Source organism: Oxyura jamaicensis, chromosome Z, assembly GCF_011077185.1.
Source record: "Oxyura jamaicensis isolate SHBP4307 breed ruddy duck chromosome Z, BPBGC_Ojam_1.0, whole genome shotgun sequence".
Classification (NCBI taxonomy): Eukaryota; Metazoa; Chordata; class Aves; order Anseriformes; family Anatidae; genus Oxyura; species Oxyura jamaicensis.
In genome coordinates this window covers 47331049-47343723 of record NC_048926.1, presented here as the reverse complement: position 1 = coordinate 47343723, position 12675 = coordinate 47331049, and the positions used below count along the sequence as shown (strand labels likewise).

Here is a 12675-nt window from a genome sequence, read left to right as displayed (position 1 = left end):
CCCAGCATTGTGGAATTATTGCTGACAGCAGTTCTGCAATGTCCACCTGAGTGTAGAAAAAAAATGATGCTTTTATTTCTTATCTTGAAATATAATTTCCTGTTTTAACATTTTTTTCTTTAATATTTGTTAATTGTCTTTTTACTTGCATTATGTAAAAACTAAAACTTTTTAAAGACATTTTATGAAATACAGGGTTGGAACAAATTTCTACTGAAGGAAGAATACAAAATGAACAATTTACGAATTCTAGCCTTTTTTGTCTAAAGATGCACTAGCCACTGAGACTATACAAATGTACACTGTAATTCTCAGTTTAAGTAGAGAGGATGAGTTCAGAACTGTATCATTTACCAAGAGGAAAATGGCCAAACATATAGTGCAATCTGGTATACGTTGTCTCTAAAGCTGCTTACAAATCATACATTTCCAAATGGTTATGTGCTGTCTGCTAGTGGGTCATGTGGTCTGGATTAAAACAAAATTGCCTGCATCTGCATTTTATCAGATCTTTTTGATCTTCTAACATGCAGGGCCAGCTACAAAAAAAAAAAAAAAAAAAAAAAAAAAAAAGTTCTGCTGAACTTTTCAGATGGTTATGGAAGAAATAGAGATTTTATATGTAAATACTGTGTGATGTTTTGATTTATTGACATGATTTTTCCAGGCCCAGTTTCCATTACAGTTGAAAACAATAAGAATAAATATTCTTTCATCTCAACACATAAAACTTAACAGTAATATAGAACAGTATCCAAAAACTTTGGAAACAGAACAAGTCCAACGTTCCTTCCAACTTGTTAGTAATAATTCTCATTGATTCAAAAGCCATACAGAATTTCACTGTGCCATTAGATTCTTTTTTTAAAAAAAAATAAAAATAAAAATAATAAAAAAATTACTTTCTGCTTTTCTTCACAAAAGAGAAAGAGTTTGAATTTGCTGAAACCCTTCTGCAGCCCTTGAATTGTGGAGCAATTACCCTGACCAGTAAAAACTTCAATTTTGTCTGTGACATTTTCTGCTTACAGCAGACTTGTAACTTGCTGACAGCTCAGTGGAATTATTCTCAAATCTCACTGCTTTAAAATACTGTTATTGTGTGAAATTATATTAATTAGATTTTAATCAGCTTGAATTTTGCATTTTGTGGCCACTGCAGAAAACTGTCAATGGAAGTAATTAGAGTAAGACAACCCATGCCATTTCTTGACTTGGAAAGATCTGGATTGGAATTGTCTGTGGCCTTCTAGCCCTGGCAGAAACCATTCATATATGCTGTCTTGACTCTGGTCCTGGGGCAGTGCTGGGGAGGAGGTACATCCCACCAGGTTGTGCCCCTCCGAGAGCCAGGCATGCTGGGCTTAGTGGCTGTTGATGCCCAGGGAGGCAGCGCTCCACGTTGTCCCGTGTGTGGGTGAGGGAGCATAGTGCCAGCCACCCTGCATCCTCCTGTTGAGGTGTTGTTCTCAATGCCTCTGCTGCATTTTTAGGTCATGTTCCCACAGATCATAGTTTTCCTAAGCTTCTGACATGCAGCTCTGAAAAAAAAAAAAAAACAACACAGCAAGTGATATATCTCTATATAGTGTAATGAAAAGAAACATGTTTTTGTGTTGTTGCAGTTGTCTACGCAGGAACAAATACAGCGACAGCACAGCAAGCCTGTGAAACAAGCCCAGCACAGGACCCAGGGTGCTCTGCCAAAGGTCATAGCCCGAGCGTTCAGAAATGTCAAGGAGGACATAGCAGTCTCTTGATTCCATAAGCCTGATTTTCATCTCACTTTGCCTGCTTTGCAGCCAGTTTATTAGCTGTGGTCATGAACTGATGGATGGCTTATGACTTAAGGAGGGCAGAGCCAGAAAGAAGAACTTCTCACTCAACTTGTGTCATGATCAGAGAAGCTAGCTGCACAACACCATGCTGGACCCACAATAAAATGTTTTCCTCTGGTTCCTTGTTCATGTTCCAATGGACCAGCAGTAGCACTATGCAGCTATGCGTAACAGTCCAGAATTCACTTCCCAGGCAATCCCTCACACATTTTCTTTTACACTTTCTCACACAGAGCAGGAATTTCTTTTATGTCCTTATCCTTTTACCAAGACACTATTCAACTGAGACATCTGGCACACTGTGCCTTGTGTACCCTGGGGAACTTTGTAGTATCTCCTTTTAATGACTTTTTTTTTTTTTTTTTTTTTTTAGCAGAAGCCCTGGCTAATTAGAAATGAGCTGTTGCCACATCTTAAAGTACTTATTAACAACTATTGCTTCATTGCTTCATTAATATTAATAGTGCTGTTGAATGTTATATTGTGACATTACCATTGCTTATGCTCATGTGCCAGTTTTATTAAAGAGTTTGCTTTACTGTTATTACTTCCTGTACCAAGAAACCAAACATGGTTTAAAGATGTTAATAATGCATTTAAAGTCACCCATATGTGGCTTGAGGGAATAATTTTTAAAAGTCCGTTAAAGGGGTAAGGGTACTTTCATACGTATTTTTGTTATTTCCCTAGAAGGAAGCAGCTTGATTGCCTGGCTTTATCTGCAGCATACACCAATATTTGTTTATACTGGCTGTTTGCCTAAACAGCTCAATTTCCTATATTTCCGACACAAGAATAATCCTAATGATACTCTATAGTGTGCCCCACCACAGCTTAAGGAACATCTCAATTACTGAGCTCAGCTGGAGGAATTCCAACAAAAATCAATCCTCTCCAAAAAGCTCCAGCATGCTCACACAGCGGCAGTCACGCAGGAAATCCCCTCGCACATGGATCCCACAGCAGGCAGGGGCAGTCCTGCAGCTGGAGCGCTTTGGGGAGAAGCACAGTTTTGTGCCTCCCCACCTGTGGCTGCCATTGCCCCCGCGCTGCAGGGCTGGGATGACCGTGGCAGCCGTGCCTACTGCTGAGCGACCGCCAGAACATTTATCAGTGCTGTGGAACTTGCTGTCTGAGGGGAAGGGTGTCTTTAACACATGAATCATTTTCTCTCTGACAGCAGCAAAGGGCTTTCTACTGAAGGGAGAAGGCCTTAAGTTCAACTACAGGATAGAAAAAAAAAAAAAAAAAAAAAAAATAAAGGATGCCCTAGAGGCACAGCAACCCTTACAGGAAAAATGACTTCCCAACATAATGGTCTGAGAGGGGACATGGGTATTTAATATGTTCAATAATATCCCCGCACACACCTACCAGCACCCCTCAGTATAAGATTGTCTCATTTTCTCCCTGTGCAGAAGCAGCTCCATGCTTGGTCCACACCCTTCTCAGGGGTCCCACTGCCTGAAGAAGTGAGGCCTGAGCAAGATGTACAGAAAAGCTACCCAGGGATGTCCAGTTTGCTACTTGAATCCTGGAGGTAGGTATCACCAGTGCAACTGTGCTTGGACCCAGACTTCACAGTGAGTGCAACCAGGGGGCTGTCCTTCACTGTACCCTTTGTCCTGCTCTTTGCTGGGGGCTTCTGCAAGGTGGCCACAGTGAGGGGTCACTGTGAACTGCACGTGGTCTCTCTGCCAGTCACACTTAGCAGGGGTGGACAGGGAGCAGGACACATGCTTTGCTAGTCCCCCATATCAGAACTGCTATTGGCATGGAAAAGGCATTAGGACAAAAAGATCAATGCTCAGCTCCATCTAGCACCTCACGAGGAAATAACTGTGGTAGATATGGCCCAGGGATTCTCACAGCAGCACAACTGCATCAGTGGAAAGTTTCTTTTTTGGGCGGTGGCTCTGAGGCTCACAACTGTAGGTGACAAGGTCTGTGCACCCATACCAGGACATTTGGCTGGTGTTGCTGGCTCTTCCAAGAACACCAGAAGTTATGCCTTGGATATGCTGCTGAGGTTTATTTTCATGAGGATGTGCTGATCAGATATGAAGGGGAGAACATTGCTCATAAATGAAAGGCAGCCTGCAGCCAAAATCCTAATGAGCCACAGCTGGCTGCTGGTCTGAAGGGTTGGTATGTGTACTAATTACATCATGATGAAGTATCCTCACTGACATGTCACCACACTGCTTTCAGTACAGAGAGTGCAACTAGCCAAGTCTATATATAGGAAAAAAAATGATTCTGTTAACAAACTAATTCATCACAATAAAGTAAATTGTAAAAATACAAATGATTGTCACAAACAGCAGTTGTCTCCCCCATGAGCTATGGCAGTGACACACAAAATAAGGTCCCCAGTGGTCCTGCTTCTGCCAGCTGTGGTTAAGTGCCAGTTTGCTAGCCAAACCTATCTTCCATCCTACCACAGCTTGTCACCTCCAAAGAGCTGGTGTTGCTGCTCCTTTTCTTCTTTTCTCAAACTCATGAGATGGGTGTATGAATGTAGCCTGAAATGCTACATCTGCTAAAGGCTAAGAAAATGTGATGCAGAAATGCTGACCCTACAAAACTGATAAATGGCAAAAGTTATAATGGAGCACCACCTTCTTCCTAGAATATCTGCCTAGTAAATATCTGCTAGTAAATATCTGGTTTTAGCTATGCCAAGTTGACATATGTTAAAACTTACAGGGGTTTAAGTGCTTCTCTTGCACTTACACAGGACTAGGGAAATGATTGTCCCCCTGTACTCAGCTCTGGTGATGCACACCTTGAATATTGTATACACTTCTGGGGCCTTCACTACAAGAAGGACATCGAGGTGCTGGAGTGTGTCCAAAGAATGGTAATGAAGCCAGTGAAGGGTCTGGAGATCAAGTTGGAATGAGGTTTTTTAGACTGGAGAAAAAGATGCTCAGGAGAGCATCTTTATTGCTCTCTGCAACTACCTTATAGGTTGTAGCGAGGTGGAGATTGGTCTCGTCTCCCAAGCAATAAGAATGAAAAGGCCTCAAGTTGCACCAGGGAAGATTTACGTTGGATAGTAGGAAAAAATTCTTCACAGAAAGGGTTGTGAGGCAATGGAACAGGCTGCCCAGGGGAGTGGTTGAGTCACCATCCCTGGAAGTATTCAGAAGATGTGTAGATGTGGTGCTTAGGGACATGGTTTAGAGGTAGTCTTGGCAGTGCTAGGTTAATGGTTGGACTTGATGATCTTAGAGGTTTTTTCCAACATAAATGATTCCATGATTCTACATCAAAAACTATCTGTGACCACCTTCTGCTTATCTGAATTTTCTACCCATCTCCTAGATCTCATCAGTGGTATAAAGTATGGTCATCTCCCAAGAGCTGGCATGTGTCTGTGTGTCTCTGTGACAGGGGCCTTAGAGAAACCATGGTCAAGAAGAGCCTGTGTGCATGTGATCTGCAGGGAATGAAGACGGACAGAAGTAAGGCAACCATGGCATCAGGCACAATAGGCTAGCCTCTATATACACCCAGACAGTGTACGTTTACCTCTCTTACAGCCAGAATAATTTAAAAGCAGAAGTTCTCCATATGCCTATTATTAAAAAATGGTATTATTTCTCCTTTTCTTCCTGCAGGGAAATAGGGGAGTACAAGACAAAAGAAAATCTTGTGGACTAATATGTCAAAATCTCCACAAGTTCAGGCAGTGATAGTTACATCAGTTAAACCATTTGCATACATTAAAACTGTTACACAAATTACAGCAGTACTTTCAAGACTTCTGGCAATGATAATGGGTAGGAACATGAAGCGAGGTTTTAATACAATTTTCCAAGACCTCTAGTCCTATAAGTGGGCCTGTAATGCTTATTTTTCATATCCTGACTACAGAAAAGTTGGGAGGGGATTAAAAAAAAAAAAAAAAAAAAAAAAAGTAAGGTTAGAGAACGAGAACAAAGAAGATCAAGGCTAATGGAGGTAGAAAATAGCAGTTGCAAACTGAAGGACTAGAAACAGAAAAAATTAAATGAATGAAGCAATTACACAGTACAGAGAAAAGTGCTGAGAGAAAGCTACTGCTTCAAGAGAGGGGTGGAAGGCTGATTAGAAATTAAAAACAGAGGAGAAGATAAAATAAGAAGGAAGAAAAGGATGAATATTGGGAAAGAAGACATTCTGGGAAAAAAATGTGAAGAAAAGGACCTCATTTATATGATATACCGAATGTACAACAAATATTTAACAGCAAAATATACTGCTATTTCATTAGGTCAGAAATGTACCCGTAAGTGAGAAAATTAATTTACAACCACAAACAAAAAATTTCCTGACAATTTGATTTTTTGAATTTGACATTTTACTGTCTACTTTGACCACCTTAAATTTAATAATAATAATAATTATTATAATAATAACATTTTTTCTTGGTTCTTTTTGAAGCTCTTAAGCTCTTTTTTTTTTTTTTTTTTTTAATTATTTTAATAAAGTTGCACGTATACATGTAAAGCTGTAATTGAATGTGGTTTTAAAGGTGTGGTATTACCGTTTGACCTCTCTATTAGATCTCTGAAACATTTTCCATAAGTCTACCATCAGCAGAAATGTTAATTTTTAAGACTGGAAACAAGAGTCAAGCAATGGAAAGGTTTATTTTTCAAAAGTTTTTAAGATAAAAGTTCCTGGTCCATCTCTCTGCCCTGAAGGCCAACTGTGCGTTTACTTGGTAGGACAGTTGAAACTGGTGAGGGTTTTGTCATTGCCCTCTGTGGATTTTGCCCTTGGAGTGGATACAAAGAACAAGGTGAGATGAACTCTCTTTAGACATGAGCTGAACCAAGCAGCCAAGCTCCAACAATTTCCAAGAAAAAAAAAAAGAGAGAAAAAGTGTTTACAGATTTATCAGTAAAAGAAGGCAATTTGCTACTTCCTCAGTTCTTTCCCCATATTTCTAAAGATCTTCCCCTCAAATGTTGTTAATAGGCTTCAGTAACCTGTACCTTTCCTGCTGTTCCGGAAATGTCACAGTAATTTGTTGGGCTGTCTCTCTGAACACTCTGGCAGAAGGCGGGATCAGAGAGGTAGACAATAGCTGTGAGAAGCCAAAGGTTAGACCAGAAAGCCTTAGCTGGCTCTGTCAAGTAGAAGCAGAAGAGAAATGCAGCAGTCCAGCATTAATTCTGCACTGCTGAGTACCACAGATGAGAATCCCTCTGAGCTCAGAGCTATGGTACTGTGGTACTTGACACAGTGTTTTCTAAATGTATTTTATCATGCAGCAAAATGTAATCTGTTTAGTTTGGAAATGTAACTGTACTGACTAATCTTCCAAGGAAAAGCAATGATTTTTCTATCTTTGGAAACTTGTTTTCTGCTCCATTAATGAGAGACATTTTTAAAGTTCTGCATGGTGTGTCTTGGGTTCTCTCTTGCTCTTTTTTTCTTTTTTTTTTCTTTTTTTTTTTTTTAAAAAAAAAATACCTGTGCTGTGTCTCTTCAGAGTCTCTTTGTGTGCAAAGGAGTAATAGCAAATAATCTTACCAGACAAAGGATGTAGAGGTTTAGACAAGATCTCTTTGGGAGCTTAATTTATTGTCAGCAGCAGAAGTAACACAAACTGCAAAACCTCTTTTGTCAAAGAGAGGTTATCTGAAGGTCAACAGGTTTAGAGAAGAGCATGTCTCTCTCTTCTTCGTCTGCTTTCACATTCTGCTCTGACAAGTAGTGTGATAGATAGACGTTGGCTTCTTTAAGTAACACATCTATGATCAGGCATCTAGAGAAATCAGTGACATTTTATTTATTAATAAATTTGTAATTCAAGGAAAACCACATGCAGCTTTAGCTGCTCTGGGCTAGGATGTGGCATGAAGAAAAATGAACATTTTGGTATGACGGAATGCATGAACCAAGTCAGATTCTCCCAGTGTACCACACATCGCAATGTGATCAGTTCATATTTCTGATAGAAATGATTCACTGAGCTTATTGCTCATAATGACATGAAAAAATAATTGGGAAATACTGTAAATTTCCAACTGATAAACCAGGATACTTAACTTAAAAAATGAAGATGACCAAATGTTTGGCTAATTATAAATCTTCCTGTTTGCACTTCTGAGAAATGATTTTGACTTTTAGTCCAGTCATATGGTATGATGATTACAATTTGAAACTACAATTAAGGTAAACTGATGCCAGAAGCATTTTCCTTAGCCTAGCCTTACTGTGCTTAGGACTATGAAATTTCAAAATAAGTAACTTAATCCTGCAATCTCATGCTTTTGAGAACAGTCCAGATACTTGCATAGACTGATTAAGTGAAAATGACTGGATTTCTAGGTGGCATATAAAATCAGAATTTCCCACAATAATCAGCAGTTGTATTGCTTTCTGTTGTGCGGTTCTGGCATTCACATTCCCACCATTCCTGTGGATAAACTTAGGTACTCGCAGAGTGACCTACTCATTGTGAAGATAGGAGAACTATGTCTTTAAGGAGACCGGCCTACTGAAATCCCAAAGTACGCACAGTGTACTTAGTGCTTGCTTGATATGTGTTCTTGAGCAGGAACTTGAAATTATGAGCAGCCCCAGAAAGCCATGAGGTGATCAAATAACCTCTCAGAGGTGGCTGCGGGCAAGCGTTGTGGGTAAAAGCCTCACTACAAAAACATGTGACTATTTTCTCATCTCTCCCCAAAGGCACCGTGGGTGGAGGGGCGGGAAGACCTGGCGTTGGTGCTCCTTGCTCTGTGCTCTCCCCATAGCTGGGGGTGGGAACTGCAGAGGCAGATGAGCATGTGGAGCTGATGGGTGGTTAGGCAGCTGATTTGTCTCACAGACTTACAACACAAGAAAAAGTCTAGGGGACAGTTTGCTCCCACGGAAAGACTACATGAACCGTGCTGAAGATCAATGCAAGTTTCACCTCAAAAGTTCTCCATAAGGTTGGTTTTGCTTTAGCACTTTCAACTTCTTCCTGTTCTTCACATGGACTTCTGACAGCAGCCTGACTCTGTTTTCATGACACAGGTCACAGTACATGTCATACTGAGACAAGTATAGCACATAGTACAAAAATGGTCTTTCAGTTACTCTTCAAGAAGATTATGTTTGTTGTGTGAGTTTCTCAGCTCTCATAGGAAATTGCTGATATATTTTTTTTTTACAAGCACATCTGCTTAGCATCTGAATTTCTAAATAACTTAAAATTAAATAAAGCACAGGATTAACCCATGAGAGACTGTAAATCTGTGGGTCCATAGGAATGTAATTTTGAATGCTTCAACTGTTCTGCTTTACAACAAAGACTGGAAGCACAGGAATGCATAACCAAGATCAGCTTGAGCTGTAGCTTTATGCTGGTGATAAAACCACCAAGACTCTAGGCAAGAGTCTGCAGACAGGACTAACACTGTTACTGCAGCTTGGACCACAAAGCTTATGTGTTGGGACTCTGGCCATACAAACCCCAGGACACTCTTGGCCATGCCTCCAGGTGCCAAGGTGGATGCTCCCTGACCTTCTGTGGGACTGAGCACCACCCAGCCCCAGGCCTGCCTCTCAAACTGGTACACAGCACATCCCAACCCCTCCTTGGGCGCTGGCCTCCCTGGCAGGCAGCTGGTACATATACAGGGATTTTTAATCAAACGTATGGACCATAAAAACATTAAGCTACCTACTACATGACCTGTTCTTAAATATGAACTTTGTTTTATTTCTTGATACATCAGTAATGTCTTTTGCATGTGGGTTTCTTTACCACTTCTACATTAGCCAAAGTTGCTGGTGAGCATATGAGGCTTCAGACACTAGCCGGTAAAAACCAAGGCAGCTTCACTTATACTGTGGTGCTCTTATGACAAGAAACAATAATGGTAATTTTGGGCCAAGAAATTAAGAAATAACTGACAATGCACTAAAATGTAAGCACTTTTCAAAGTAGCACAGTTTAAACTTATTTTCCATGTGTTGCCAAGAATCCGTGTTAACTCTTACCTTCCCAATAAAATGTGAAGAATATTTGATTCACCACTTTCTCCGGGTTTCCAGTTTTCACAGGGAATAACTACCACTGGTGGCTAAAGCCACCTTTCACACATGGCTATGACTCAAGCACATGGCATGCTTCACTTACTTTTGATGCCAGCTCTGTTTTAAAAATTCATAACAACTCTAGCATCAGCTGAATGGAGTGAAATAGCTGATGTGTTAGAGCAGACTGGGTAAAATCTCTCTCTTCCAAATGCAGCAACAGATTGAGCAAAGTTCTTGCTGAAGAATGTCAGTGAAGATGAGGTTTCACATGCTCTTCTATCAAGTTTAATTTTGGATGACCAGCATCTCCATTGTAAAACAATGCATCTTAAAAAAGAAGTGCAAAATCTCAGCTTATGTGCAGATTTGGAAAAATCCCAACAGGCATGTTACTCAATCCTCATGTCCAAGATCTGAATAGAAGACAAAATGTTTTCAGGGTGAACAACTTCCCATTACTTTGCTCATTTATGTATGTATACACATAGAATGAAGAAAGATTGAACTAATTTTTAAATTTTATTGCAGCCCTCTTATAAGCACAGCTATGCTGTAATAACATTATGTTTTCCAAACAGGAAATTCTGAAACAAGAGCTCCTATTTTGATTTCTTTGTGTATTACTGCTACGTGTGTACACACTGGTTCTGATTTTTATCTCAGAGGTTGCCACAAACGAAACAAAGGACACATCCTTACCCATTTGCTTTACACTCTCATTTGTAAAGTCTCCAAAACTCTGGAGGAGTCCCTCAGGCCCTACCAGAAATGAGAAACATTCTGTTTTCCCAGATGATCCTGTAAAACTTATCCTTATTCTTGGTTAATGCTCTGCAGATTCAACCATAAGAAGAGATGTCTCCAAGTTTATAATCTTCTGTTAAACCCCAGTGATTCTTTCCTGTATGGATAAGGCTGCATACAACATGGGGATACAGCTCCTTGAACTCACTGTGCCTTTTGGTATGGGAACACACATCTGAACAAGCCCTGAGCTGGAGTTTTTGGGCCAAGACCAACCTCTGAGATGGCGCCTGAGCCTATATAATATGCCAGTGACTGATGAACCCCCTCTTGCATGCTACATGTACTAGTTTGACCAGAGAAACCTGGATAGCCACCTTCACTATCCATCAGCATTCCCCTTGCATCCAGTTTTCCTTTTTCTTTAATTTCTCCATATCACTTAGATCTGGCTTCAACAGGGTATTTCCCTGAAGTCACCCAAGCTCTTTGCCCTCTGAGTGTTGAAGAAACTGCTATAAATTGCAGCCCAGCACTCACACAGGCTCACTTTGCTTAAAAGGAGACATATGAGAAAGTATCGCTGCAGATGTTCTCACTGCTAGCAGGAGACATCAGGACATACTCTTCAAGATCATTGTCTAGCCTGTGTGAATTTGTCACCTTTAACTTTTTATATATACACATCTATTAAAAGGCATTTGTCTTTGGAAAGATGTCCAGATCTCTGTCCAACAGCTGGCACTTTGCAGCAGCTGCCACCAGCTAAATCATTTTTAAATATTCCCATGCAGGACTGCTGCTTTGTTTGAACTCTTCAGCTGATTCAGCATTAGTGCTTTGGAGAGGTTGATTAATGGTTTGCTTATTTTACAGACTAACAATCCGCAAGCCAATTGCCGACTAATATTTCACTGATGAGCACAGGCTTGTTTCTGTGTTACAGTAGTTTGCTGAGAAATTAAACCTCTACATTCCCAGACTATTCAAGTTTTGATAACAACTGCATGAAATGAAGTGCTTATTATTGTCTTTAAACCTAACACATAGCCTGTTTATTGACCACAGTTCATGAATTTAATTGAAAAATTGCTTGGAATTTCATTTTAGGATGAAATTAATTTCTTCATTAAATTAATGAGAAATTAGATTCTTTCTCTTAAGGATGAAAGAAATGCAGAGTAAAATAGAAGCAAAAGAAAATAAAATGAAAGAAAAAAAGTGATACATTGACTGATTGGTAAAAGCTGTTTTTGCAGTTGGCACAGCAAAATGTTAGTTTCCTAAGTAAATAATTTTATTCACTTCTTCTGTTTCAGTTGTATTAAGTAGATCTTTTTCTGTTTTCCAGATTTTTGAAATATGTTGCCTAGGGCCGAATCCTTTGACGTACAAGTGCTGACCTGGATGACAGAAGAAGACAGATTTAAAGTTTGTTCTAAAGAAAGAGATAAAGACAATGCAAAAATAGAAAAGATTTGTTTTTTTCTTTCTCATCCCTTGAAGTGCTGAGAATAAGAGGTGTGTGCTTATGACAATAGCAGAGAGATCATTTCAGACAAAGCACACTTTGCAAAAATAATGTGTTTTAATTCAATCAAAAACTGTTTTTCTGAAGACTTTTTATCACCTATTTCCTACAAATAATGTTTCAGAAGTCACCATACTTACATGTCACAACAGAAAAAAACATCACTCGCAATTTTCCATTTTTGCTTAATAAAGTGCATTAGATATCTGTGTGCTCCCTTTTTGCATGTTCACTTCATTTGATATTGTAAAATTATGTAGTAGTACAAGTGTTTTCAGGGTTTGAGATAAATTTTTGACTTCGCTTCCCTTCCCTTCCCTTCCCTTCCCTTCCCTTCCCTTCCCTTCCCTTCACTTTCCTCAAACATTTAGGTTGTTTACATGATGTGTGCTTCCTGAAACTCTCATTTCAGAGGAGAGAGATGAAAAAAGTTACAAATCTTTCTTAAAGACTTACAAGTTTGGTTTCAGCAATATTTTAAAACCTTCACAAAGCCTTCACTACCTAAAAAAGCACTTCTGGAATCCATTG

General features: G+C 39.6%; 1 long non-coding RNA gene across 1 annotated transcript; it reads left to right on the top strand.

The window, feature by feature from the left end:
- The first annotated feature begins 924 nt into the window (after positions 1–924).
- Positions 925–12408, top strand: LOC118155817. Its single transcript, XR_004746031.1, has 2 exons — positions 925–990; positions 11965–12408. It is a non-coding gene; the product is annotated as an uncharacterized LOC118155817 (long non-coding RNA).
- The last annotated feature ends 267 nt before the right edge of the window (positions 12409–12675 follow it).